The following is a 26,949-nucleotide window of genomic DNA, read 5'->3' as shown; positions in this document are numbered from 1 at the left end:
TCATCCTCCAACCGCAACATTTCTTGTAAGTACAGATGTGCGTATTTGGCAAACAAAAGATGCTCAGCTGCATAGAAGTATGGTAACATTTCTCACATGCAGTGAAGATGAAGATTCAAGTCTCCAGTTCTTTCGAACTAAAAGACGCATAATTTCTACAAGCTGAAAGTACAGAGCGAATAACTTAGAGATACGGCTTGTTTCTGCAGCAGCGTCAATGAATAACTTCAGGTCATTTGCAATCTTGATTGACTATGTTTGAATGTTGAACCACTACATCAGTATCGATATCTTCTTCACTCATCAGAGGAATACAAACATCTCGCAATCGACGCTCAAACTCCTCAGTGGCGTCTGATTCATTAAATAAACAGTATATATTGCAATTGCTAACTGTGTTTTAAAAATTAGCTCACAAAGCACAAGCAATAAGAATGGCCTGGTTTTATCTGTGGCATGGAGTTACTAGCATACACACAAGACCTAAGTTCTTCAATGCTACTACCTTTCATTATATATGCAACTGTTTCAATAAATGACATTATGGTGTGGAAAACCCCCAAGTCTAACAATCACTGACGATAATTCACCAGAATTTCTACATGCTGCTACAATGTCACATGCTTTAGAGTACAAAGGTTGATCCAACGTGACTAAGCACGCTTTTTTGCTTCTTTTCTGCACATCCTTTGCTGGCAAACATAAGCGCCGAGTATACAGCATCCATGCTTATTGGCTGAAGATTGAAGAAAGGTTGAATTACTACTTAATATGCTTGGTACTTATGGTTGTTGCTTGTCACCAGCTGCATAAATCCCTTCCAATTCGGGCAAGTTGGTGTCTTCAACCACTTGAGAATCATCCATGTTACATAGTACACAAGGTGGATTTCAGTTTGGATATTCAGAACACGAAGGTATCTTATATCTTGAATGATTAAATCCGAAAGACCATTACCTTTGTTTGTGTACATTAAAAGTGGTATATTCCATTCATTCTTTGACAGTGTACGTTTTTTGAGCCCAGGTATTGCTCGATGATATGCGAGCGACTGAATATGGATGGACAACATTAGGAGGTATCCTCATATCAGCAAGAATGACCAAGGAACCCGCTCCGTGTAATATCCTGTAACAGTAAAAAGGGCTGTAAAAGTATGTACGGTTGTCGAAAAGCAGGAATTGTGTGCTCTAATTTATGTCAGTGTCGAGGAATTGAATGCATGAATGCAAAACCAAATGATGAAGACCATAGAAAGGAACGAGATAATGATAACCTCATCGATTTCTAATAAAATAAGTTCGAATGTTCTTAAAGTGCATACTAATGTGTAATGTAAAAATTAAGTTGATTTGAAGAATACTAGGAGGAAAATTGCATTCTAGTTATAAACAAGACATTTTTTAAAAATTACATTCAAATGACTATTGTAGTTGAGAGTTATTTTTAGTGTGTGAATTACGATTTTCCTATGAATAGGATACTACCAATTTCTGTTACTTTCTAATGGTGTCAATAAATGATTTTTGTGCTATATTTAAGTGATGTAACACTATGTATCATAAAAGCTTACTCCATTGGGAAAAACGTTGGCCATTTTAGGAGTAAATTAATAATGATGATAGTGAAAACGGTAACTGATTTTTGTTAACATACGATAATTGTCAGTGTTGCAAGTTTTAAAGAATTTATTGCGAAAATCACGTTTTGTCCCGAAATTTTGAGTTTTGCGCTTCTTCCACAAATTGGGCTTGATTAGTATAACTGTTACCTCGTTCGAATTTACGTTTCTTAAGATTTCCAATGATATATAACTCTTGGTCCTATGTGATAAAAGAAGGTGACTAGAACCGTGAAAGTGTATGTCACCTTATGCACTTTTGTACAAAGAGGTCAGAAAGTAACATAAGTTATATTTTTTTTCTCGGCTTGTATTGTACCGATTTGTGTCATTGTTGGCTATGATCGAGATAAATATCAAGGACATCAGTTGGTGGTGTTTCGTTGGTGTGCAATAACTGTCAGTGTTGCAAACTTCTCATGATTTCTGAAAATATATCTTTTTTAAATAAAAAAGCTGTTTTCTTCTTCCTCTTCTTCTAGAAATTTAGCACGATGGGCATATATGTTATTTACTTAGATTTTCTGTCTTTCAAGCTTTCCAACCATATATGATTCATGGCTTTGTGATAATTAGAACGGTGGTTAGAGGAATAAACATAAAGGGTGACGATTTCCATAAATTCCTTGTCGTCGTCTAAAGATGGCGGACATTTTTCAAAATTGCGGGAAAAGCTACAGTGGGATTTTAGGGGACTTTTAGTATGTTATTCCTGACACATCCCCCTACTTCCATACCAATTTTCAGCTTGTTACTAATTTGTTCCTTTCTCAATCCTATCTTTACTGGACTATTGTGGCAAGAGCCTTTGTTAAATGAACCATTATACAAGTATCAACGCGAAAATTCTGAATTAAAAGAAATTATTGAAAAATTAGAACGAGGTGAAACTGTGAAAAATAATTGTCTTAAAAAATAATGTTCTGTTAAAACAAACTAAAGGTCGAGTTAATGGAGGTTTAAGAGTTGTGTCACCAAAATCTATGGTCAAAACAGTAATTTAATATCATCATGATGAAGTAGTGGAGGGAGGTCACAGTGGAATTTCACGTACGATAGCCAAGCAGGCATCTAAGTTCACATGGAGAAATATGTTTGAGGATATAAGAGATTATGTACGCGAATGCATCGTGTGCCAGAAAACCAATGATAAAAATACTCCTAAAAGTGGAGAATATTATTCGAGAAAAGTTATATATCCTTGTCATACTTATTACTTAGACACCTTAGGGCCTCTTCCTATCAGCAAAGGATTTAAATATATCCTTGTACTAGTTGATGCTGCAAGTAGATTTATTGTTATGGAACCTTTAAGAACTTTAAGCTCGCGCCTTATCTGTGACAAGTTAGAGAAAATCTTCATGTTTTATATTTTATGTAATAAGGTTGTTCATGATCAAGGATCATACTTTTTATCAAGTACCTTTAAGAACTTTCTTTTTAGTAGGGGTATTCAGAATGTTACAACCTCTAGTTATTCACCTAGTTCTAATTTGGTTGAGAGACAAAATAAGGTTATTCGTCTCATTTTACGATCGTATATTAATCAGAATCAAACTAAATGGGTTGATTTCATTCGTCAAGTTCAGTATACGATGAACGTTAGTGTAAATTCTGAGGTTATTCGTCTCATTTTACGATCGTATATTAATCAGAATCAAACTAAATGGGTTTATTTCATTCGTCAAGTTCAGTATACGATGAACGTTAGTGTAAATTCTGAAACTGGGAAGACTCATAGTGAAATTTTCTTGGGTAGAAAAATGTGCAGCCCAATGGACGTTATTTGGTTATTAGACCTAGGTATTGTTGTATCCTCTATAAATAAAGAAGAGGTTAGTAAAATTATCACGTCAAACATAGAAAAGGCATGGCTTAAAAAAGAAAGATTATACAATCAGAAGAGAGTTCCTATAGGAGAACTTGTTCTGGTAAAAAGAATAATGAAAGCTTCATTAGACAAGAACTTCAACCCGAAACTAGCCTTACAATACTCGGGGCCGTCCGTATTTTAATTTTACCCACTAAAAATACTGTCTGGTTGGAATCTGTAGAAAATCCAACCACGAAGCTTGAGCGTCATGTTATGTTTATAAAAATGTTCTATTAACTCAGGACTTCACATGATGGAGTTAATTAAAATTGAGGTTAAAGTTGTAAAAGGAAAGATTTAGAGTCTTCATAGAGAACCTATGTATATAATGTAAATATTTTCATGTATTTAATGTATTTTTTGTCGTAATACTGTTTGTCCTTTGTATATCCTGCAGGAATGTCTTGTGTTCGAGATATGTCATGTCCACAACGATTGTCATGTAACCAGTTGTGTTATTATTGTTGTCTGCTAATCGGTTCAAGGAGCAAATGAAGAGATCAACAATGAAGATCGCCTGATAATGAATGCTAAGAAATGTATCAAGCGAGAAGAATAAGTGTGTATAAAACTAGTCCAGGACTGGGAAAATATCAAGTAAGAGTTTCTATTATTTTCATAATCGAGTTACATTGAAAAGCATAAACTTTAAAAATTAAATCAACTCACATAACATATTTGAAGAACTTTATGAAAATTTTATTTAATGGGGAGGCACACTACTATGAAACGTGAATTTTTGTTGATCTATAAGAAAAAAATGTAAACGTATTTTAGAAAGAATCTTGTACCATATTTATGACAGTAAATGCTCGCCTTGATTATTTGGTTCGCGTTTTTAATGCTCTGGTGAGCTGTGTTCTTGGCCTTGACTAACTCGTCACTGATTGGCCTGACATCTGCTGGCTGAATTGTGGACCTCGTGTAGCGGGCGTTTACAACTCAGTTGGAAGACCAGATAAGGCCTAGGAAGACATGTATTGTTTTGCTTCCTATTAGAATTTGTTTGAAATGAGTTAAATTGACTAAAGGTTGAAATGGAGTGAAGTTTGAATAAGGAATATTCACAATTGTAGGAGGCTATTTATTTAGGCAAAAGTATACGAAATTTAAACCTATTCTTTTCTCATGTAATTCGTGGAAATTCTTTTTCGTGCTTCTATAACTTGTTTGGACATGAATGTTTTGGCGACTTAACTTAGTAATTGTCTTTGACGATGTTGTGGTTCAGATTTAAAAGAGTGAAAGTTAATCGTACAAATTCGTAAATTAATGGTAATGTATTTTTCTTTTGCATGTTTGCTAAGTTTATTCTAGGTAGTTATTTCGGTTTACAACCAAAATAATCAAAACGTGCAATTACTGCAATTCTGAGAATTCTTGTTTTGTCATATGACTCTAAATTTTGCTCCTGAATATTAAGTAGATTTGTTGAAGTTTTCAATTTTCTTGTTGCTTATGTATTATATGGTTTTATATCAGAAATTTAATAATATATTTATAGTTATCGTTGAATTGGCAGTTTCAAAGAAAAAGAAAAAGATAATAAAAGTTAGTCACATTTTTTCATGGAGTATAATTTAACTAAACCGAGGTCCTATGCACGAGGGAAAATAACGCTGCATGTTCTAAAGCCAACAAATGAAATATCACCGTGGGTTTATTGGGACTGCTCACGTAATCAGTTTCCTTGGTATGTTTTCTTATAATCCCAAAATGTTCTGATTCCAATAGAGTCTAGATGTGATTTCGACTTATGGATTAGTTAAATGTATCAGAGATTGGATCAATTTTGATAATGTACAATGTTAAAATTCATGGAAAGTGACATATTCCTTCATCTATCTACAACGTGGCAAACCAGATTAAAATATCTCGAGTGTAGAAATATGGAAAATTAACGTAATAAGTTTTCAAAGAATTATTTATTACATTTTAAGTGAACTACAAGAAAATCTGGATATTAAGGAAGACTATACTGTTTATCTGCAGTAGGTAACAGGAATCAAGAATCACAACTTTTAGTCATAATCATTCATGACATATCCATGGTCTCATATAAAACATTTGTAATGGAATAACGACCTTCTACACCTTGAAATGTTACACTATAAGCTTTTCGTCTTCACTACCTCAGCACTATGCCACATGAGTTTCTTATTTGCCCCTTTTGACAGAGTTGCAAAGATTCATAGACAGATATTCATATCCGATTTAGATAATGCATATACAAAGAAAAAATAAATTACTCATTATCACCAAATGTGTGAACGTCATTTTTAGAGCCTACTGCATCTACCTGGCGCTTCTTAGAGGCTATCATGACATGAACAATGTACTTACAATTATCCAGTTGTAAATGTTATATCTGAAACTGAGTAATTTGCACTAGAGTCAATTTTATATTTAATGTTTTATTTGTTGCAAAGATAGTATTGACAGACTGTCAATTTTCTTCATATGCGGATTTTTTGGCAAGAATTGTTGTGTTGTCTCTGCCTATATTAAAACTAGATTTCATTAAAAATAGTATCTTATTGTCTAGTTCAAACCTCTTGACGTTTGGTGAAAGCCAATGGCGCATAAGAGCGACGTTGTCTGATTTTATTTCCTTTCATGTACAAGTATAACTTGAAACGTTTCTTTTGTGAAGCACAGATGGGAGAACGAAGTAAACACTTCAAACCGAGAAGGTGAAAGAATAAACACCGGTTGAGATTGACTTGTATATAACGAATCAATCTTATAGTAAAATAATGAACCATTGTAAATAGAATCATGTTTTACCCTTAGTTATTTAGAAACAATTTTCTTTTTTCCTAAACATAAGCTAACATTCTATTAACAAAGACATTTTTGGGTGCAAATAATATTTCTCCTAAGCATCGAATGTTAGATAACTCCGTAATTTTCATTCATTATTGCTAAAAAGAGGACACGCCTTAAACGTCAAGAGGTTTGAGCCAGACAGTAGACATATAATTACTGGCATCTATTATTTAGAGATAAATGTTTAGAATCCTATTGAGAGGAAAGTTTTTAATTTTTTTAAACTTCTCTCTCTGTGTATATACTTCCTGTATATCAACTCTTTCATTATTAACAAATTGACTTTCGCGCCACATTCCAATCGATCTGGTTTCTCTTTTTCAAGACATCATATCGATTATTTAGTAGATCGATTGAGATGCGGCCGCGCAAAATCCAACTATACCAGTCACGTGTTTGTGAGAACTGCTATAGCACCCGACAGCAGCGTTACTCCACGTCTATCGGTCGTAAGTTTACTTTTAAGTACTTTCTAAACCCTTCAATTTGCAAGACAATAATGAGAGGAAAGACTAAAAAGAATGTAGAATTTCGGTTCAGGTCCTATTCTTAATCAACTATACATTCTTAACGGTGATAAATACCTGTGCCATCTTTCTTATTTGTGAATCAATTTATCAGGCGACATATTTTTGTTTTCTTTGAAATAAATTGTAATTTTAATTAAGTTATTTTACTGGTATCTTCTTCAAAAAATTGTTTCATTATATATATATATAAGTAAATCACTAAGAAATTAGTAAAATGAAGTCATTAAAATTCCACTTTATGTCGAAGAATACAGAAAAATAATTCCCCATGTGTCAATGAGCTAAAAAAATTTTTTTAAAAAAAGTGGAAGGTAACTTTTCATTACTTATGTTTAGCTTTGTTTAGCTTACACCGATAACTACGGGGCAAGGAATTCCAACATTAGTATATTATTGCTGTCAATTTCACTATCAAAATTTTTTATTACAAATTTTATTGCAGTCAGGCTATATTTATATCTACTATTATACGTACATTACCATATATGGATTGTGTTTTACATGTTCATTTTATTTATTTAGATGCGACAGCCACGAGTGTAACAGGATGTGTTCCCTGTGCAATGCCTTTTGTAGGCAACCCATGCATTGAATCCACTTCCATACAGTCTGCGATGTTCATTGTAGATTATTTTGATCCAACGAAGATCATCTGCAATGTTGTCATCCACAAACTTGTTACAATTAGCGCGACATCCATTCTTGCCAGTGGAACACCAAAAATAATTGTTGATTTGGAACAAGCCATAGACAACGCTCTTATGTTTGTCTGCGTTTCAATGTGTCAGTCTAGTGTCGAGTGAAGATTCATGTGTTGCAACGCATACCTAGGTTGACACTTGGCTTCGAGGAATTCCATGTTTGCAAACGAGTTCTCTAGCTAATTCACATCTGTTGTATTTCTTGCTATCCACGATCAGGATGAAAGAAGCAAGAAGAATAAGATACCACTTCATTTCCATCCTTCAAGTGGATGTTTCTGGTACTCTGTCCTTAGTTCTGGAAAATAAAATAACAACATCACCATTGAAAACAAGTTGTAAAGATTGTTAACAGTAGAGCTCTCAGATTTCTTAGACAGAGACAGAAAAAAGAAGATGTCAGATTTTCTAGACAGAGAGAGAAAGAATATAATGTCAGATTTTTCAGAGGTAGAGAGAGAAAGAAAATATTGTTAGATTTTTCAGAAAGAAAGAGAAAAAAGATGTCAGATTTTTCATAGACAAAGAGAGAGAAAAAAGATGTCAGATTTTTTAGACACAAAGAGAAAAAGGAAGACTTTTTTTTAGGGGAAAAAAGGAAAATATGTGATATTCAAAATTCATGTATATAACAAACACACAGTCTACAATATATGATTTTATATAGTAACATGGAGTTATTGTAATTGGAAACTAGGGCAGCTTCATTAAAACAACTGTAATAATAAAAGAAAAATTATATTAAAAATTCGGAGTAGGAAATCATGTGGTTCGAATTCCAAGTTATACTGTAGGTCCTTGCCTCATATAGCCTCGGTGATAAAAGGGACACCAATCTCAAATCCAACCAACGAAGTATGTTACACGCCTTTAAATTGTAGTTTAAAGAAGACTTTGCATCTCCTAACAGTTCTACATCCTTTACTGGGCTATATATGTTCAAACTTCTTCGGAATATATATGGAAATTCAGAACCAATTAAAGTTCTGTTTTTATTAGTTCGCAGTAGCTTTTGTTCCTGAAATCAGTATATCTCGATCGATCGAAGCTGCAATAAGATACTAATAGACAAAAGTTAAGATATTAAAACCAAATTACTCTTAATCATAAGATGGGGTGCCTCATAAAAAGGAGTTAAAAACACAACCCGTTACACTTTCTCTCTGAATCCTAAGTTACGACTGGATTTCAAACCGCTGAATTGCATTGTTAACTTGTGAGGAATCAGTTCCTCTAAATTAAAAAAGTGTGAGTCGGGGCGGATCATGGTGGATGGTGAGTCAGAGTGGGTAACGGAGGGTCGTGGATCACGATGGGTGGTGGATCAGTGCGTCGTGGGTCAAGTTTTCACTGACCCACCTCATGGTTAGATGAGAAGAATGTCCTAGTTTGAACTCTAAAAGAAAATCGCACGAATTTGTGTGTTATCTGTGGTGGACTTTCACATGATCCGGTTTTACAATACATTCCCTCTTGATTGAGTTGGCATCCCAGCATTTTTCCTGAGCATGTACGGAGTTTGTGAAATGTAGCCTCAGTCCATCCATTGATAGCATTAGGCCACCACCAGACTACACCACCACCACACCAGACTTATAATCAAACACTTCAATCGCACCAACCAATACAAGCACCTTATGAAGTCTAAAGAAGTTTGGGATTGATGCATTTTCAAATGTAAGAAATACCATTGTTTGTATTAGTCTATTTACTAAATGCTTCATTAATTGATTATGAAATGAAGAATCTTAAATATTAGTTAAATAATCTTGCTAAAGAAAGTTAAGCTGAAGGCCAGTGCCATACCTTGGAAAATCAGCGCTCGCGGCGAGAGTATACGACGAGCCCCCGTACGTATGAGTGAGGTCGAAAGACCAGCCGCGAAGCGCCACCATGGTTGGCGCTAATCGTAAGAAAAATTTCAAAAATAAACCCTGTTTTTTTCTTGATTTTGAGCAGTTTCATTACTTTTTTTCCTTCCATTTTATGTATGTGCACATGTATTTTCCTAACATGAGCAACATTTTTCCTCTCTCTTTTTTTCCCTTTTTTCTCCTGAATTTTGCGCTCCCGTTTCTTCGCCGCCCGGATCCATCGCCCCGCTCGCCCTACCCACGGCACGGCACTGCTGAAGGCACTTAGATGAAAATACATTTAATCTGTTGAATCACTATTTAACAGAAGTTGGAATAAAACAGCTCTTTCAGCTTCGGTGAATTTAATGATTAATTTGTATTTATGTCCTTCATCCTTAGTGACTCTATTTGGGACATGGCCTATAGTTTAAAGTGGGATCTGAACCGCAATATTCCATTCAATGCTCTCTCACCTGGAATCGAACCCGGTACCTTATGCACAAAAGGCATACGTGTTAAGAAATAGACCGGCAAATTAATCCCCACACAGAAATATGAAGAAAAATAATATAGATCAACCTCCAAGGCCGCCGATCCTAGGAGTCTGAAGGAGGCCCAGCATCTGGATATCTGTACTTGGATCTTTGCTCAGGTCCCTCCCCCCCTCCCCCGCAAAAAATACTGTATATATACAAGAATCAGTGTCGCTGCCAGCATGGGAGATAAATGCATCACTTCGGAGTTGTAATCCGTGGACAAGTATACAGAACGTTGTAAACAGACGCAAAAGTCGAGAATGAAATATTGGATAATGTTTGGATGAAATAACATACTAGGTCGTCTTAATTTTGTGCCTAGATTCCATCAATGTTCCAGTGGCTATGATAATTGTAATATTACTAGTTTCACGTTGAAATCACTGCTACAATATAAAGTATTTATTAAGATTTCGCATTGCCTGCTTCACTTAGTTCAATCGTTGACCGCTGGAAGAAGCAGCACGTACAATGTAAATAAACACGGCAAACCTCCAAGGGTGCCGATTTTCTGTAACTTTGGTGGGAGGGGCATTCAGATATGTGTTTCTTTGCAAAAGGCATATATGAGGATTTTAAGACAAATTGAATTCAAATTATGCCAAATATTGTATATTTATAAATACAATGTGGGGGAGGCACATGCGGGGCCCAGGATTGGTGGGTGCCCTTGCAAATCCCTTATCTGTTCATGAGCGAGTTTACAGGACTTGGCTTGCACGGTGTGGTCCTCTCGAATGGCCAAAAGGAAGATCTTACTCCGTATTATTTATTTATTTATTTGTTTTGTAAGGCTACACTAACGAAAAATTGTACAAACCTAAATCTTGCACAGTGGAGAAACTGAAGACACGGATTCAAAAGATTATTGTCAACATCCCAATTGACTTTCCTCAAAAAAGTATCGATTGAATCGCTTTCTGTATGTTGAGATTTAACATATTATTTTGTTTCTTATATAACAAAGCAGATATACTGTACATGTTTTGTTTTTCCTAATAAAGAAGAATCTATAGCAGATTTTTAGTACTTAGTTATTTGTCATCATCTTTGTATATTCTTTTACCTGACTTTGATTCAACATTTATTTCTCAAGTTATCACCCTTTATATTGTAGATGCTACCTTACTAATTTTCGGCATGCATGTATTTTTATTGCTGGTCTATATTTTTTTTTGTGTTTTCATATGATGATTCATTTCTCATTTTGTAACTGTTGTTTCCGAACTGTCTGTATATTAACTTACAAATAAGTAATATATATATATATATATATATATATATATATATATATATATATATATATATATATATATATATATATAAAAGAGAACGTACAAATCCTTTGTCCGCTCATCACGCTAATACGGCTGAACCAATTTCTTTTATTTTTGGGGGGTTATTAGGATTTGGACCCTAGATGGTTTTTATCATATCACTTTAATTTTCAATTACCAGTGTCTTGAGATAATTGACCATTCAGGTGTCCATTACGTACAAATCCTTTGTTAGTTCATCATAGGTATAAAAATAAACGTATTTATATGCAACCCGCATGACCGTGTCACTCGGCGGGTTAACATAAATGACAGGCGTTATAATGGTTTTTATCATATCACTTGAAAGCGAAAAAGTAAAAATTATCTAAGTAACAAAGTTTATTGCGTTCGGGGGTGACCGCAGCGAAGCGGGGCGGGTTAACATAAATGACAGGCGATATAATGTTAACATTTACTGCAATCTTCTATGGTTTTTATCATATCACTTGAAAGCGAAAAAGTAAAAATTATCTAAGTAACAAAGTTTATTGCGTTCCGGGGTGACCGCAGCGAAGCGGGGTGAACGCTGCTAGTATATATATATATATATATATATATATATATATATATATATATATATATATATATATATATATATATATATATATATATATATATTGCATTTCAAAACATAACGACTTCAGCACGAACAGATATTCCTAGTAAACCCAGCCACAAAAGTAATCCCCCCCCCAAAAAAAGTGCTCTAATTCAATTACTTAGGGTCCAGGTCATTTGCAGTTGTGAGAACGCCTAGACAAATGCAACCCAACTTACACGTAACTTTTCTCGGCACTGACAGCAGTTGGTAGCACTGAGTCAAGTCTGTATGGAAGTAAAATTGTGAGTAGATGGCGCACGAAACATTTCTCCATTCTGAGATCAATCTCTCTGGTTCAGAGCGTGTTGCCCAATGAACATCATATGTTAATCTTAATATTGTTGTACATATATATAATGTATTTTTCATTATATACTGCACATTCAAAGAAATAAAATCACTGATCACATATGAATCAGAAAATGCTTAAAAGTAGGCGAAAATATCAAATCTAGAACAACTGCTGGAAATAACTTTGTAAATAATTGTCACCACTGAGAGAACTTCTCCAATTCTCCTCATTCCAACATATTTTTCTTTCTTTAGGAGAGAAGATCTCGCATGTCACACTGAGTATGCATTGAAATTGAAATTGAAACAGAAACTTGAAAAAGTTTCAGCATCGACGAGATTCGAACCCGGGTCCCCCAAATAGAAGTTCAATGCGTTAATCACTAACCCACCGCGCCATTTAAACTTCCACCCAAACTAATACCTAGTTAAATTCGTTTCATTTAAAAATATAAACAAGATACTCAAATATAACAGAAACAAACAAATATAAATAAAAATATAAACAAGAAAATATAAGCAATTTGTGTGACTTACTCGAGATTTCCTTGTTTAACTCAAAAACAAGTTATACAGACGTTCCTCAATGAGAAAACTACGGTAAGCAGTCTTTGTCAAAATTATAGAATACACACACATACTTTTTCTAGTCACACTCATTAACATATGCTGACCAGTTCTATCAAAATTATCTCATACACACGGACAAAATATTAGTGAAGCTTTTGCACATAAGCAAGTGATCGCAAACACTTCTTCACATCCAGTGTACGCTCGTATTCATCGAGAATGGAAGATATTCTCTGGTCTAACATTATATGCATCTTTCCTTCTTTCTTCCTCCAAATTCAGAACCCTCCTATAAAAGATAGTTTTACTGAGCTCCGTTCTTCAGGGCAGTTATTAGATATATGAGGTTCGGATTTTTTTTCTAGCAAAGCGTTAAACTTATGATTCCAGCCCTCCACTGTATTATTTGCTCTATACCTCTTCCGATAACAGTTCCATATTTTAATGCCAACATGAACATTCTCCAAGTATATATCAACAAAGTAGTTATATAACTCCTGAAGCTTATCATTCACAGGTGAGCTTTAGCACACATTCTCATATGAAGTGTGACTCGCCGTCCTCCTTGTACTTCTTTAGCAAAACGATATCCTGCACCTTCCTCCAAATGCATTGATTAAAATGGCAATTACAACCATTGACATCCACTGGCGGAAATATTGCCCTCCGCTCAAAGCAGCTTTCTGTAAAGTAAGTACAGAAAGCAGAGCTTTTGAATAAAGAGTATATTACAATTGGATTTTCATTAATTAATTACATAGGCATATACTTTTCATGCAAACATGTCTGTTGTCTCGTTAAGTTATGTAATATGTTTTATGTAAAATGTAACTCAAAATTAAGTTAAGTTTTATTTACTCACAGTAGGGCGAAAATAATTCTAAGATCAGTATCACTACCACTTGTACGTTTCACAGCTAATAACGCCAGAGGCAAACATATTTTACGAGAGGGAATCATATCATATTCCATCATCTCAATGTAAATGAATCGGTCGCTCATATGATATATAATAGTTTATGTCGCTAATAGGACTGTCGCTTCTAAGACTAATTCTCCAAAACCTATGGATTAAATGCTAATATAGGTAATTTTCGATTATTTTTTCTTGTCATCCCCTTTCCCTTTCCCTTTCACCTACTCATGTCGATGAGAATGAACGATGGCTTGAACTGGATCAAGAGTTTATATATGCATGTCAGCAGCCTCGAGAACTACTGTATGAATTATACACTAATATCGGTCGTTTTCGATTGTTATTAAATATCACTTCCTTCCCGCTCCTAGTCTTGGTCCCCATATGCCAGCCAGTAGGCGATTAATTTGCGCTTAAAGGGCATACCAAGTTCATTATCTCAGCAACCTTGAAACCTATACTTTGCACATTATAGTCCAGAAGGTATGACGTCGTTGACTTCCCGCGCTTGGACCTGCTCTTCACTCGGGGTGTGGTAAGAGGATAGCTAATCACCACCAACCGTCCACTGCGCTCAGCGAGCCACGAGTAACCAAGCTGGCCACTCTCCATAAACGTCACTACAACTTTTCGCGGGAAGCCGGCGACGTTATACCTTCCGTACTATAGTATCAGTCATTTTCGAAGTCTTTCATGCATCATACTCTTTCCATACCCATTACCTTCCCTTTGTCACTTCCATGTTAAATAATGTTATAAATATCTAAATTAGGCCACGGTTCAAACATGTACTAAAAATCACCAAAATCGGTCCAGTGATTTAGGACAAGAGTTAGCCATCAAAATATTTTTACACGCATACAGACACACACTCGTATATATATTTTATGAATTGATTAATCACATCAAAATTTTTAAAAAAGTTCATATGGACCTGTGGTCGGTCGGTAGTGCATAGTTTCGCAGTTACGTATAGGGCGTCGAAAACTTGAAAAAAAAAATAACTTTAAAAGTCCATAGTTCCACTACTACAGGATTGATCGTAGTCAGGTGCAGACATCACTGATGAACTGTTAGGTGAACTCTCCAACTATCCATGTTTAAGAATGCTGCAGTACTTGCACACAAATTTTTAAAGAGGTAAGTAGAGAGTCGGATATTTGGATAGTTCACATATAGTTCCTCAATGATGTCTTGACTCGACTATGATCAGTCCTGTAGTAGTGGTCACCTCTGGTGCTTGGGGTCCCGGGTTCGATTCCAGCCCCCGCCAAGTGAACTTTGTGGTGGACAAACACCATGTGTGTGTGGGTTTTCTCGGGGTTCTCCCGTTTCCTCCCACTTTCTTCATTCCACCATTTCATTCATTACTCATCATCACCATCTCCTTTAGCCTAATCGGCATAACCGTGGGACGTAAAACTCAAATATTTCATTTCATCTTTTTTCCTGTAGTAGTGGAACTACAAACTTTTAAAGTTAATTTTTTTCACGTTTTCGGCACCCTATAATTATGAAACTATGCACTTCCGACCAGAGGTCCATATGAACCTTCTTTCTTATTTTGATGTGATTAATCAATTCATAAAATATTGTAACTCATGTGGTTCGGATTCCACGTTAATCAGTAGGTCCACGTCTCATATAGCCTCGCTGCTGAAAGGGACGCTAAACTAAAAATTAATCAATCAATCATAAAATATTGGGACAAATTTTTGTAACACCCTGTAGACGGTAATGAAATTTAATAACAAACAACAAAGTCCGGTAACTTTGGAAACTATTCTCCTATATATGAAGTAAATAATGAACATTTAATAGTATACTCTATAACGAATTGGAATATTTAGTAAATATAGATTTACTCCATTGAGTAACACTTTCTGCCCTCGTTTCTTCACGCATATTGATCTCTTTGTTTTTCTATTTAGTAACAGGATACCATGTCGTATTGTTTCAGGTTTTTGTAAGGTAAAATTTGAATGAATATTTTATGAACTATTGATTCCGTGCCGCCTGCAACTGAAATAAATTCTATACTACAGTATAACCCACAGAGGCGCAGACCACAGAAAGGATAAGGTGCTAATCACCATACGGTGAGTTCAGCAAAATCAAATCTAGGTTTATTTTCAAACACATGTTAATCAGGTACGCCGACTCAAACGGGAACTTGTAAAAAATTATTTTGTGTAATCTTGTTGAAACGACTGGTGAATCATGAGGATATATAAATTACAATTTAATCGCTAAATGAAACTTATCTAATACGTATCTTAATTCTTATGTAAAATAATTAGGACATAAGTTTTCTTCCTGTAGCTAGAAGTGATTTTTTTTTTTTTAACTTATATGACTTCCATCACGAGCCACCGTTTGTGGTAATGAAAGGAGCAGAGAACTCCATTTCTCTCGTGAAGTCGAACTTCATACTTCGCTAACATAAGCATCTTAACTTGTGTACTTTGCAGGGAACACGAAAATTTCGTATTCCCGAATTACTGCATGAGTGGAAATCCCATCTAAGTTTTATAAATACGATGTCACTAAAGACAAAGGGATTCAACAAGATGAATCAAAAGACATATGATTATAGGCTATAGAAACTCGCACCGTTCCGTCGAGGGACATATGATTAAACAAACTGAGAGGCCCCCAAATATCTCTGCTAAGAAAGGAATATTACGCCGCAAAGACATCTTCCAAACCCGAATAGTATTCTAGATGTTGGCACCCATTCAATTTACAGACTGCACCCATTTCAAGAACAACGTGACTAGCAACTACTCGAAAAATCAGGTCTTAATTGCAGAAGAGTAACAGTCTTAAAAATATGGCTCCGAAAATCAGAGGACAATATGACGGCAAAAAGTGACGCATGCTCAAAACTTTTTCAGAAAAATGATATTTTTTTTAGTTTAATGTCCCACTCCAAGCACCAGGGCTAAGAGAGAGACTGAAAAATGACGTTTCACCGCGAGTACATCCTTAAATCTAAAATTCAATACCCAAACATGAAAAAAATTAGAGAAAAAAATAGAAAACATACGTATGGATCTAGGTCACTTCGTCAAACGGTTACATTGTCAGCAATTCAAAACGATCACTTCATCAAAAGAAATGGAGACATCATCAAACATAGAGAATAAACATTGCACCAAACTGTCATATCCTCAGAAACTCAAAACGACTACGTTGTCAAATGAATCGGTCACTTTTTTCGAAGAGCCACATCATCAGAAAGTCAAAACGATGACATTGTCAAATGAATCGGTCACTCTCTTAAAGGGTCACGCCGTCGAAAGAAGCGCTCACTTCCTCAAACGCACACAAAATATAGGATCTCCATCAAATATGCACACAAACTTTCCTATCTATTTTTTCTTGCACCCTTGATTGACTATTTAGCTCTATTATTAAACAGAGCTAGGGCTCCACAATAATAATAATTATAATAAGTGTGCAATGTTGTGGCTAATTTAATACATGGTGGAAGATCTATTGAAAGCCACATAATTCAGTGCGTTTTCTGAAAATCATAATTTTGTTTTTCAGTAGTGCGATAAAAATATAAAAGTGCAAAAGATTTAATTGTATCTACTAGGTGTCCATATATATATATATATATATATATATATATATATATATATATAGGGTAGCCCGAAAGTAGGTATACAGTCATGTACTTATCAACTCATTGCTTTATATAATTTCTTATTGTTATCCATCAGGTGGACTTAGTTTCGTTATTATTTGTTCTTAATGTCTTTTTATTTATATCTTAAGCTCGGAATAGTCGAAGCAAATAAACCTATAAGTTAGAATGTTATACGTGCAGAGATGTATACCTACTTTTGGGCCACCCTGTATATTTGAGTAGATAGTATATAAAGGTATGAGCCTCTAAATACAGTACCTTTACATGGGTGTCGCTGCCACCGATATGGATCACTAAGCGACATCGCAGTTTCCACTGCAGCAGACTTAGTTAGAGCTGTACCAGATGTGTATTATATTGTCCCACCCCTGCTTTCAAACTTTCCAGATGCAATTTACCGTGCAAACCACACACGTTGAAATCTACGTCTCAGAGGTCCAAAAGCACAGTAATATGTGGGACTAGCATGTGGATACTTAACGGTAATGTACTCGAACCAAATAACATGAATTCTAGTTGCAGCTACCATGGATTGATAGAAGGTCACCGGTGTTTTGGTAGTGTGATTTGAAGCGTTGTTCTGGTGCAGTTCCTCATGATTCACCATACAGTGCTGATATTTGCCTGTGTAAACTAGGAACAGGATATCTTAGAACAGATTGATTTTAACATTTTTATTGATCTTACGAATCGAACTTCCCTGTACAAGAAAAACTGATAATACCCATAAACATTTTACTGAAATTTTCCTTGCATTCGTGCACAGTTTCGTCGATTTTTCATAAGTCTCGTTGATGATGGTTCGAACCTATCAGACTTACTTAGGTATGTCCATGCTTCGTCTATTATCACAACAAATCCACGCACCAGGCAATACTGCTCAGCTCATACCGCCTTCTACCCTTGCTCTCTCGTTCCGCGATATGCTGTGGTGTTAATACATGCACGCTGGTCTTGTAAGTGTTTGCCCCCTCAATTTGTGATAGATTCAGTGCAGCACTGTTGATGGGCAACACGGAATGCGAATTAAGTTCCTGATTTGAGTTGATTTTGAGTTTAACGTCCTTTTCAGCAGCGAGACTATATGAGACGGGACCTACTGATTAACGTGGAATTTAAAGCACATGAGCTGCAACCGGGAATCGAACCCAGGTTTTATGCTCCATAGGCGCGTGCGCTAACCGCTTAGCCATGAAGGAGCTCATTACTGATGTTGGTAGGGGTATAAAATGAGTCCTAACAGGACGCTGAGCTCTGAAAGTACAATAATTCAAAATGAGATAATGACGCCTTCTTCTTCATTATACAGGGTGATAGATAACTCCACCGACAAACTTTGGGAGGTAATTCCTTATATGAAATGAAAGAAGAAAGTTCTAATAAACATGGGACGAAAAACGTCTCCTTTCAGAGTTATGAACCGCCGAAATTTCGAAAATTCACGTTTCTAAACGCTTTGCCTTAGAAACTACAGGACCGATCCCAAGCGGTTTAAGGAATTACAAAGGAACTAGTATGCGAACTATCTAAATATCCATGTTTTACCATCCTCCGTTATCGGCGAAACAAATTGTAAAAAGGAAATTGAGGTATAGGGATACTCTTTTAAGTACTAATAACGCGTTCGTTTCGCCAATAACGGAGGATGGTAAAACATGGATATTTAGATAGTTCGCATACTAGTTCCTGTGTAATTCCTTAAACCACTTGTTATAGGTCCTATAGTTTCTAAGGCAGTGCGTTTCGGTGGAGTTACCTACCACCCTGTATATACGAGAGTAGTCAAAAAAAGTACCTGACCGACCATAGAGAACAAACAGAAAAAAAAAGGAAAAATAATAATTTCTGAACAGTTTCTTTTTAGCTCGATACAATTTCCCAGGAGGCTAAATCTGTCGAATAGAGTACGTGAGGAAGCAATTCGAACTTTTAACTCGTTGATTTTGGCCATCGCGATTAAGAATGTGTGAATTCGTGCATTGTCTTCATGAAACAACGCTTTCTGTTTCACCAAATACGACATTCAAACTTACGGAAACGCTGCAATGGGTTTGCACAATGCTTGCTGTTGATTGTTTTTCCTTTTCGAAGATAACCAGTGAAAATGATTCCATCCGCATCCACGCCATGACCTTGCCAGCAGATGGAACTGTCTTCGCTTTCTTTGGAGTCGATTCTCCCCATTCAGTCCATTGTTTTCACTGTTACTTCGTCTATGGGCCCATATTTCATCCATGGTTATGTATCGACGTAAAAACTAAGCTTTATTGCTATGAAACACCACCAAATACTCGATTGAAACATCATCATGACGCTGTTTTTGTACCCTTATGAGCAAGTGCAGCACCTATCTTGTGGACAGCTTTCTTCCCATATCCAAATTTTCAGTCAATATGCAGTGTACAGCATGGAATGCCAATCATGTCTGCTAAACTTTTGAAATTTACTAGTAAGTCCAGTTTCAATATTAATTTCCGTACAGTAAAAACGGTAAGAGATATCAAGATCGACTTCGGTTTTTTTGCAATCGATTCACTTTTCCAAGAATAGGTTCTATTTCTTTTGTTTGAACTTTATTCAAAACCGAAGTGGCTCACATTAACAATTTCCGAATTCAACGTTTATTGGCACAGAATGAAAACGGTAACGACGATATTGAGAAGCCGTTTTTCTCCCCAAAGAATTCAGCGTCTGAAGACAACATAGCATAAGCATACGCAACTATACCAAACCGGGAAATGGTTCAAATTATTATTACTTCCGGTTTCAATACTGATTTCCATAGAGCAGAAACGGCAAGAGATATTGAGAAGCCGTTTTTCTCCCCAAAGAATTCAGCGTCTGAAGACAACATAGCATAAGCATACGCAACTATACCAAAAGGGGAAATGGTTCAAATTCATTATTACTTACGGTTTCAATACGGATTTCCATAGAGCAGAAACGGCAAGAGATATTGAGAAGCCGTTTTTCTTCCCAAAGAATTCAGCGTCTGAAGACAACATAGCATAAGCATACGCAACACTACACCAAACCAGGAAATGGTTCAAATTCATTATTACTTACGGTTTCAATACTGATTTCCATAGAGCAGAAACGGCAAGAGATATTGAGAAGCGATTTTCTTCAATAGATTCTGCATCCTAGACAATGTCTTCTCCGTTGAAGCTCAATTCAAACCGAAAGTAGTTCAAATTAACCGTTTCCGGTTTCAACACATATCCCCATAGAACAAAAATAGTAGACCTAATAGATAGCGACAAATCGATTCAGAGTCGACATATCTCATCACAACCAGCAATATTCTACTGAAACCGTAAATATTTGAAATTTACTACTATTTCAAGTTTCAGTAGTGATGTTCATAAATTTAGTAAGAGATATTGAGAGGCAATTTTTAGCAATCGATTAAGCTTTCTAATATATAATAAATTCCTTCTCTTCTATTAATCCTCTATTCAAACCGGAAGTAACATCCACTGGTGAACCAATTTTTTTTTTCTGGGGGCACAAGCGGGTCTGGGTGGGGAGGCCACAAGCGCATGATCCTCTTTGCTGTGTTTTGAAGGTGAACTTTGTGTCTCCTTTACAGGTCTTTAGGAGCTTTCGGATCCAGGTCTGGAATCGGTTCCTAAGATTCGGTTATGGAACCTGGTTTTCGGATGCAGGTCTGGAACCGGTTCCTAAGATTCGGTTATGGAACCGGCTCTTCGGATCCAGGTCTGGAACCGGTTCCTAAGATCCGGTTATGGAACCGGCTTTTCGGATCCAGGTCTGGAACCGGTTCCTAAGATTCGGTTATGGAACCGGGTTTTCGGATCAAGGTCCGGAACCGGTTCCGAAACCGGAACTTTGTGGCCATCCCTAATTTTCACCTCCATTCTGAATGTACTTATGGATTTTCATAATCGGATATTGGTTTGTGAGTGGTCATTGCATGAAAAGCCTCTCGACCCATATTTCCCTCGTTGCAACCGTGCAATTTATCGTGTCCTTTGAAGACTCCCATGCGCGTTAATGGTACATCTTTGGTCTTTATATCTTTGAACAGTTCAAATTCCTTGTGAGCCGTCCAGCACCTGCTGAACTCAGTCCCTCTACACTGCCTGTCCGCCGAAAGAACGTTTATTAGCGTACGACAAAATATAAGAATTGACCACTAGATAGCAAGGTCAGACGTGGTATATTTTTACAGTTCATTGTATAACTAAGCATAGTTTTGTTTTCAAACCAATTTTTAGGGGGGAGGAAAAGAAAATGTGTTTATTAACAACTTTGATTTTGCAGCTTAAATCAGTATTTAGGTTCATATACGGCATTACTTCAATAAACACAAGAACAATCTTCGAAAAACCCAGGGGCGTGTAGTGCATATTACCGCTGTTACCGGCGGTAACGGTAAAAATACGACAGTTTTTCGTTGTTTTCCTATGTCTCTAAATTTCATCATCAACATGGGAAGATGTTTACATATTTTCATTTTCTTTCTTTTCTTTTTAAAAAAAGTTGGGACGGCCTATGTAGCATTTACATTGCCAGTTCCAAATAGGAACATACTGTTGTTGATACCGAAGATTTCAGAGGTAACGCGAACCCCGATAGCGGTCATTCACTCCAGAAGCACCTTTCAGCGTGCCAGCCAGAAGCCTCCTGCGCACTCGTATTTGGACGTTCGGAATGGCCCTTATGTTACCGTTCGGCTGAGTGGAACAGGAAAAAATAGGAACGTTCCCTGGCAAAACAAGGAGAATCTAGAATATCATCAGCATGTTTATTCTACTCGCTCTCTCACTATAGTACTCGCGCCGAGTCGTGAAGCTTGACCTAGATCTACCGATTTCATCACCCAATAGAACGCGAGGGTGTGTTCCGGTCGTCAACCCCTACCCATCAAATTTTGTCAGTGTCTTCTCTCGCGCTACACGAAAAACATCTCCCGAGAGTACAGTGTTGTCGGATTGACGTCAAGTTCCGTTTTGTTAATTCTTTTTTGTTGCGTTATGTTTTCGTTGTTACTATTTGTGCTATTGTTACCATTTTAGACTAATTGTTACAGTAGTTATTGTTGTGCAATGTTACTATTGGTAATTTTTAAATGTTTTTTTTTATATATACTCGTTTACTATGTCTTCAAAGTTTGGCAACGTAGTTGCTGAATTTCAGCTGTTTGACGTTTCCCCAAGTGTGCGCTCGGGAAGCGGCTCCACGAATTGTACCAAAGTTTTCCGATGTGTTGGAGCTCAAGCAAAGTATTTCTATGATTGGTTTAGAGCCGAAGCTTCACGACTCGGCGCGAGTACTATAGTCACTATAGAGGATCGAGCTGGCAGTGTGATTCAACTATACTGTTTCGTTTGCTTCCTAATCCAAGTATGAAAACTTGGCTGTAATTTCCGTATTCGTAAAGTTATTTCATTGTCTTAACAGTATACAATTTCATAGTAATGATAATTAGAGAGAAGTAAAGATATTTCCCAGCGCTCCTTCTAATTCGTATATTTATCATTATTTAGGATTTATGCTAATTAAGTTGAAAATATTTTGTTTTTAATTTAGTATAGAATACTTTCGATTCAGGAAATTTCCAGCTCTGCAATTTATCGTGCCGTGCAATTTAGCCTACTAGTTGAATTTACACATTGATGCAGTTTGATGTGTTGAAAAAGAACTGTGCAATCGTCTTTATCATACCGTAGTTTGACCGTCCCAAATTATGTTTGACAGTCTGACTAGTTTTCAATACGGAATACTTGTTTCTCAAACATACGATGGAGCTTCGGTTATGGTTGGTGAGGTAGGAAGCAGCAGCCTCTTGTTAAACAAAGATATACAGAAGTCTATTTTTTTTTTTTCATTGCCATGCCCATAGGTTTAATTTAGTGTTAGAAAAGTCCGTTGACTGTACAAAAGGGTGTAAGTTTTTTTCTAAAACTATGTCGTGACTTGCTTCTTTATTCTCGAAATCTTCAAAAAGAACAAATACTTTGGACTATGTATTCACAGGCCTGTATCCAGGGAGGTTTAGGAGGACGGGTCCCCCTAAATTTTTGCTGCCCCCCTAAAATTTTCACGGGAGGCTTGCAAATGAACTATAATATGGTGATGAACTATGAAAAGGTTGGATCGGGCCCCCCTAACTTCAGCCCCCCCCCCCCTACGTTTTTGGGCTGGCTACCGGCCTGTGTAGTCAACAAAAGTATCCCAACAGCCTCAAACACAAGGTGGAACTATAGAAGTAGGATAAATGATGTGCTGTATAGCTTTAAAGATGAACTGTTAGGACTCTTTAAATCCATGACAAAAATATCGACGAATGAAATTCTCAAACCAGAGTTCGTGCAGCAAAATTCTACCAAATCCTTTAAAGTTACGACTTCAATTTTTTACTTGAACTGTTTTATGTTATAGGATCAAGATAAGAAATTTTGTTCAATATCTTACAGAAGGAAATTCATGATGTAAGTTTTTGCAGAAAAAAAATTGATGACTTTGAAGAATATCTAAGATCATTGAGAGACGGTTTCGATTATATTTAGTAAAAAATGGAAGAACCTGAAGAGCCCACTTTTCAAAAAGGTCAAGGTAAATGAAGTGGGACTTGACTCCCCCCCTAAAAAATCATTGCCAATGTCTATAGTCTGAAATGATTGATACGCTAAAAGAAAAAGTACTAGATTCTCTGATATTGAAAAACTAGAGATACCGTACTTGTAATATCATCCGGTAACAATTGTGAAAGTGTCACGCCACGCCACTGGAAAAACCTATAATCCCAATCTAATTGAAGAACAAATTTAAAAAGAAAAGCACAAAAATCATATTGTCATATCAAAATCATTGTCATCCATATCAGCCATGAACTGAAATCTTTCAGTTTTACGTCCCACGATTATGCCGTATAGACTAAAGGCGTCGTTTCTCGTCCCACGGTGATAACGATAAACGAATGAAATGGTGGAATGAACAAATTGCGAGGAAACGAGAGAACCCCGAGGAAACCCACGGTGTTTATCCACCACAAAGTTCACTTGGCGCGAGCTAAGATCAAACCAGGAATCCTCACACACCAGAAGGGGACGCTCTACTACTGAGCTACCGCGGCCCCGTATCAGACATATGGAGCTTGTCACCCAGTCATGATTTAAAGTGTTATATTTTGACATGTATTACCCTAGGCACCTATGAAAAATTAAAAAAAAAATTGTGTGACATATTTCAATTATTAAAACCTTGCATTTTCCCTATGAAATAAGATCCAGCAGGCGATGGAGCTACCTATCGCTGCATATATATATAGTTGTTTTGTCACGTCTAAAATTTGTACATTTGCGTCTAAAATTCATTTCCTGTACTTTCGGACGATCGTACCGCGGAGAAGAAGTTGTTTCCAATCTTTTCATACAAGGACATGTTTGTTTGTTTCAATGTATAAAAACATTTCGAATCGTTTGAAATAACTTTTAGAGATACTATTGCAACATCACTATTACAACAACACCATTGCACAACATCACGAATTACGTATGTTTTGCTGAAAGATGATTATCTCGGTTTGTTATCTAATATTGATCTTGTTATATACTTTACGTTTCGTAACGGACATGCAATGACAATGAGGGCAGATCCAACATAAGGATAAAAATAATAGTTTGTTGGACACCACAACATAGGAAGCACGCATATCCCACATTTTTGTTTTCGTAGAAGCAATTTTCCAGGTAGAAATGAAGCACTGTGTTTCATATTTATATGTAATTCACTATTTACTACATGTTTTAATACAGCCATAAACTAAGGACAATATTTCATATGTGATATATAGGGTGTCCCACAAAGGGGTTTATACTGTTTTCACTTTAATAAATCGAGTTCAAATAAACAAAATATGATTTTTAAAGACACAATGATGTTCAAAATATTACTGATGACGTTCTAGTGTGGAATATGTTCAAAATGTTCTCCATTAGTAGCAATACATCATCGGCAACATTATGAAACAGACCGAAAAATACGTGATATGGTTCCATTGGAATGGGTTCACAGATATTTTCAATCACCTCTCTCATGGCTGGTTTTGTGGTGTAGACAGTATTCTTCAGATTCCACATAGAGTATTCCACAGAAAGAAGTCTAACGGCATAAGAACGGGAGATCTGGGAGGATACTCGACACTTCCACGTCGACTTATCCACTTCTCAACAAGTGTTTCGTTCACGAATTGTCGCACGTCTCAATGATAGTGTGACGATGCATCGTCTTGTTAAAAGAAATCCTCTTCTTGGTACAGTTGATGAGCAGCTGGCTCAAACTTTTCCCACAACAGGGGCCGCGGTGGCTCAGTGGTAGAGCGTTCACCTCTGGTGCTTGGGGTCCCGGGTCCGATCCCAGCCCCCGCCAAGTGAACTTTGTGGTGGACAAACACCGTGTGCGTGAGTTTTCTCGGGGTTCTCCCGTTTCCTCCCACTTTCTTCATTCCACCATTTCATTCATTACTCATCATCACCGTCTCCTTTAGCCTAACCGGCATAACCGTGGGACGTAAAACTCAACGATTTCATTTCATTTCATTTTTCCCGCAACATGTTAAGGTACTCTACGTCTGTCACTTTTCTTCTGAAAAAAAAAAATAGTCCGGCAAGTCTTTTGACAGACATACAACACTATACTGATAACCCAGAATGATTAGCAGCTCGTTCTTCCATAACATGGAGATCTATCTCTTGGTCAGGACACATAGTTGTGACAATTGATGGTTCCATTCAATTTAAAAGTCGCCTCATCAGAACAAACAATGAAATCAGTCAACAGTTCATTGTCGCAAATCCGTTCGAAAATTGGAGGCGCCTAGCGTACGGAACCTGGGAATGTAGGGTTTACACTTTGCTTGCTTTAAAATGCAGTGAACACCTGGTTCTTTTACATATAATTTACGCAAAGCTTGTCGTATGGACTTTTGTAACATTTTTTCCATCCCTCTTTCGTCCGCTACTGGTTTCTTCTTGCCACAACGATCCTTCTTTAGATCTTCATACAATTCCTTCCTTCTCAAACTTTCGCGTAATTGCGTAGTAGTTACACGTGATAGAAGTGTAAATTCTGCCTACCATTGCCTTTGAAGTTCTTTCATATTCTCACATTCTCAGAAACACTTTAAAATCCACTTTCATTGCTCAAAGGAAAAGTTCCTGATCATCTTGTCAATTACTTGTCGCTACTGAACTCTCAAAATAAAAGAAAAAGAAAACAAATGAACAGGAAAGAAAACAAAAAACAAATGAATAACTATACACCTGGTCATGAGACCGCCAAATAATAACAATTTGATCAGGTTATTTTTAATATCTTTTCTGTTATTAATATTCAAACAGTGTAAACCCTTTGTGGGACACTCTTTATACATACTTAGCAAATCAATTTAACGAAAACGCAGGAAAAAGTGCAGCTAACCAGACTAATATAGCGTTAGACCATCTTCTGCCCTCAAAGGTGCTCTGATGTGATGTGGAATGGAATCGTAGAAGTCGTCAATGGTAGCAAGCCTAGTATTACTCACAAGGGAACATTCCGATTTGATGAATTCAATTGCTGCAGCATCAAAAGTAACAGAGAAAAAGAGGTTGTTTAGTGGCAGACCGTATACAGAGTCAG

The sequence above is a fragment of the Thermobia domestica genome, unplaced genomic scaffold (genome assembly GCF_964235325.1).
Source record: "Thermobia domestica unplaced genomic scaffold, izTheDome1.hap1.1 HAP1_SCAFFOLD_284, whole genome shotgun sequence".
Taxonomy (NCBI): domain Eukaryota; kingdom Metazoa; phylum Arthropoda; class Insecta; order Zygentoma; family Lepismatidae; genus Thermobia; species Thermobia domestica.
This window is presented reverse-complemented; position numbering follows the sequence as displayed.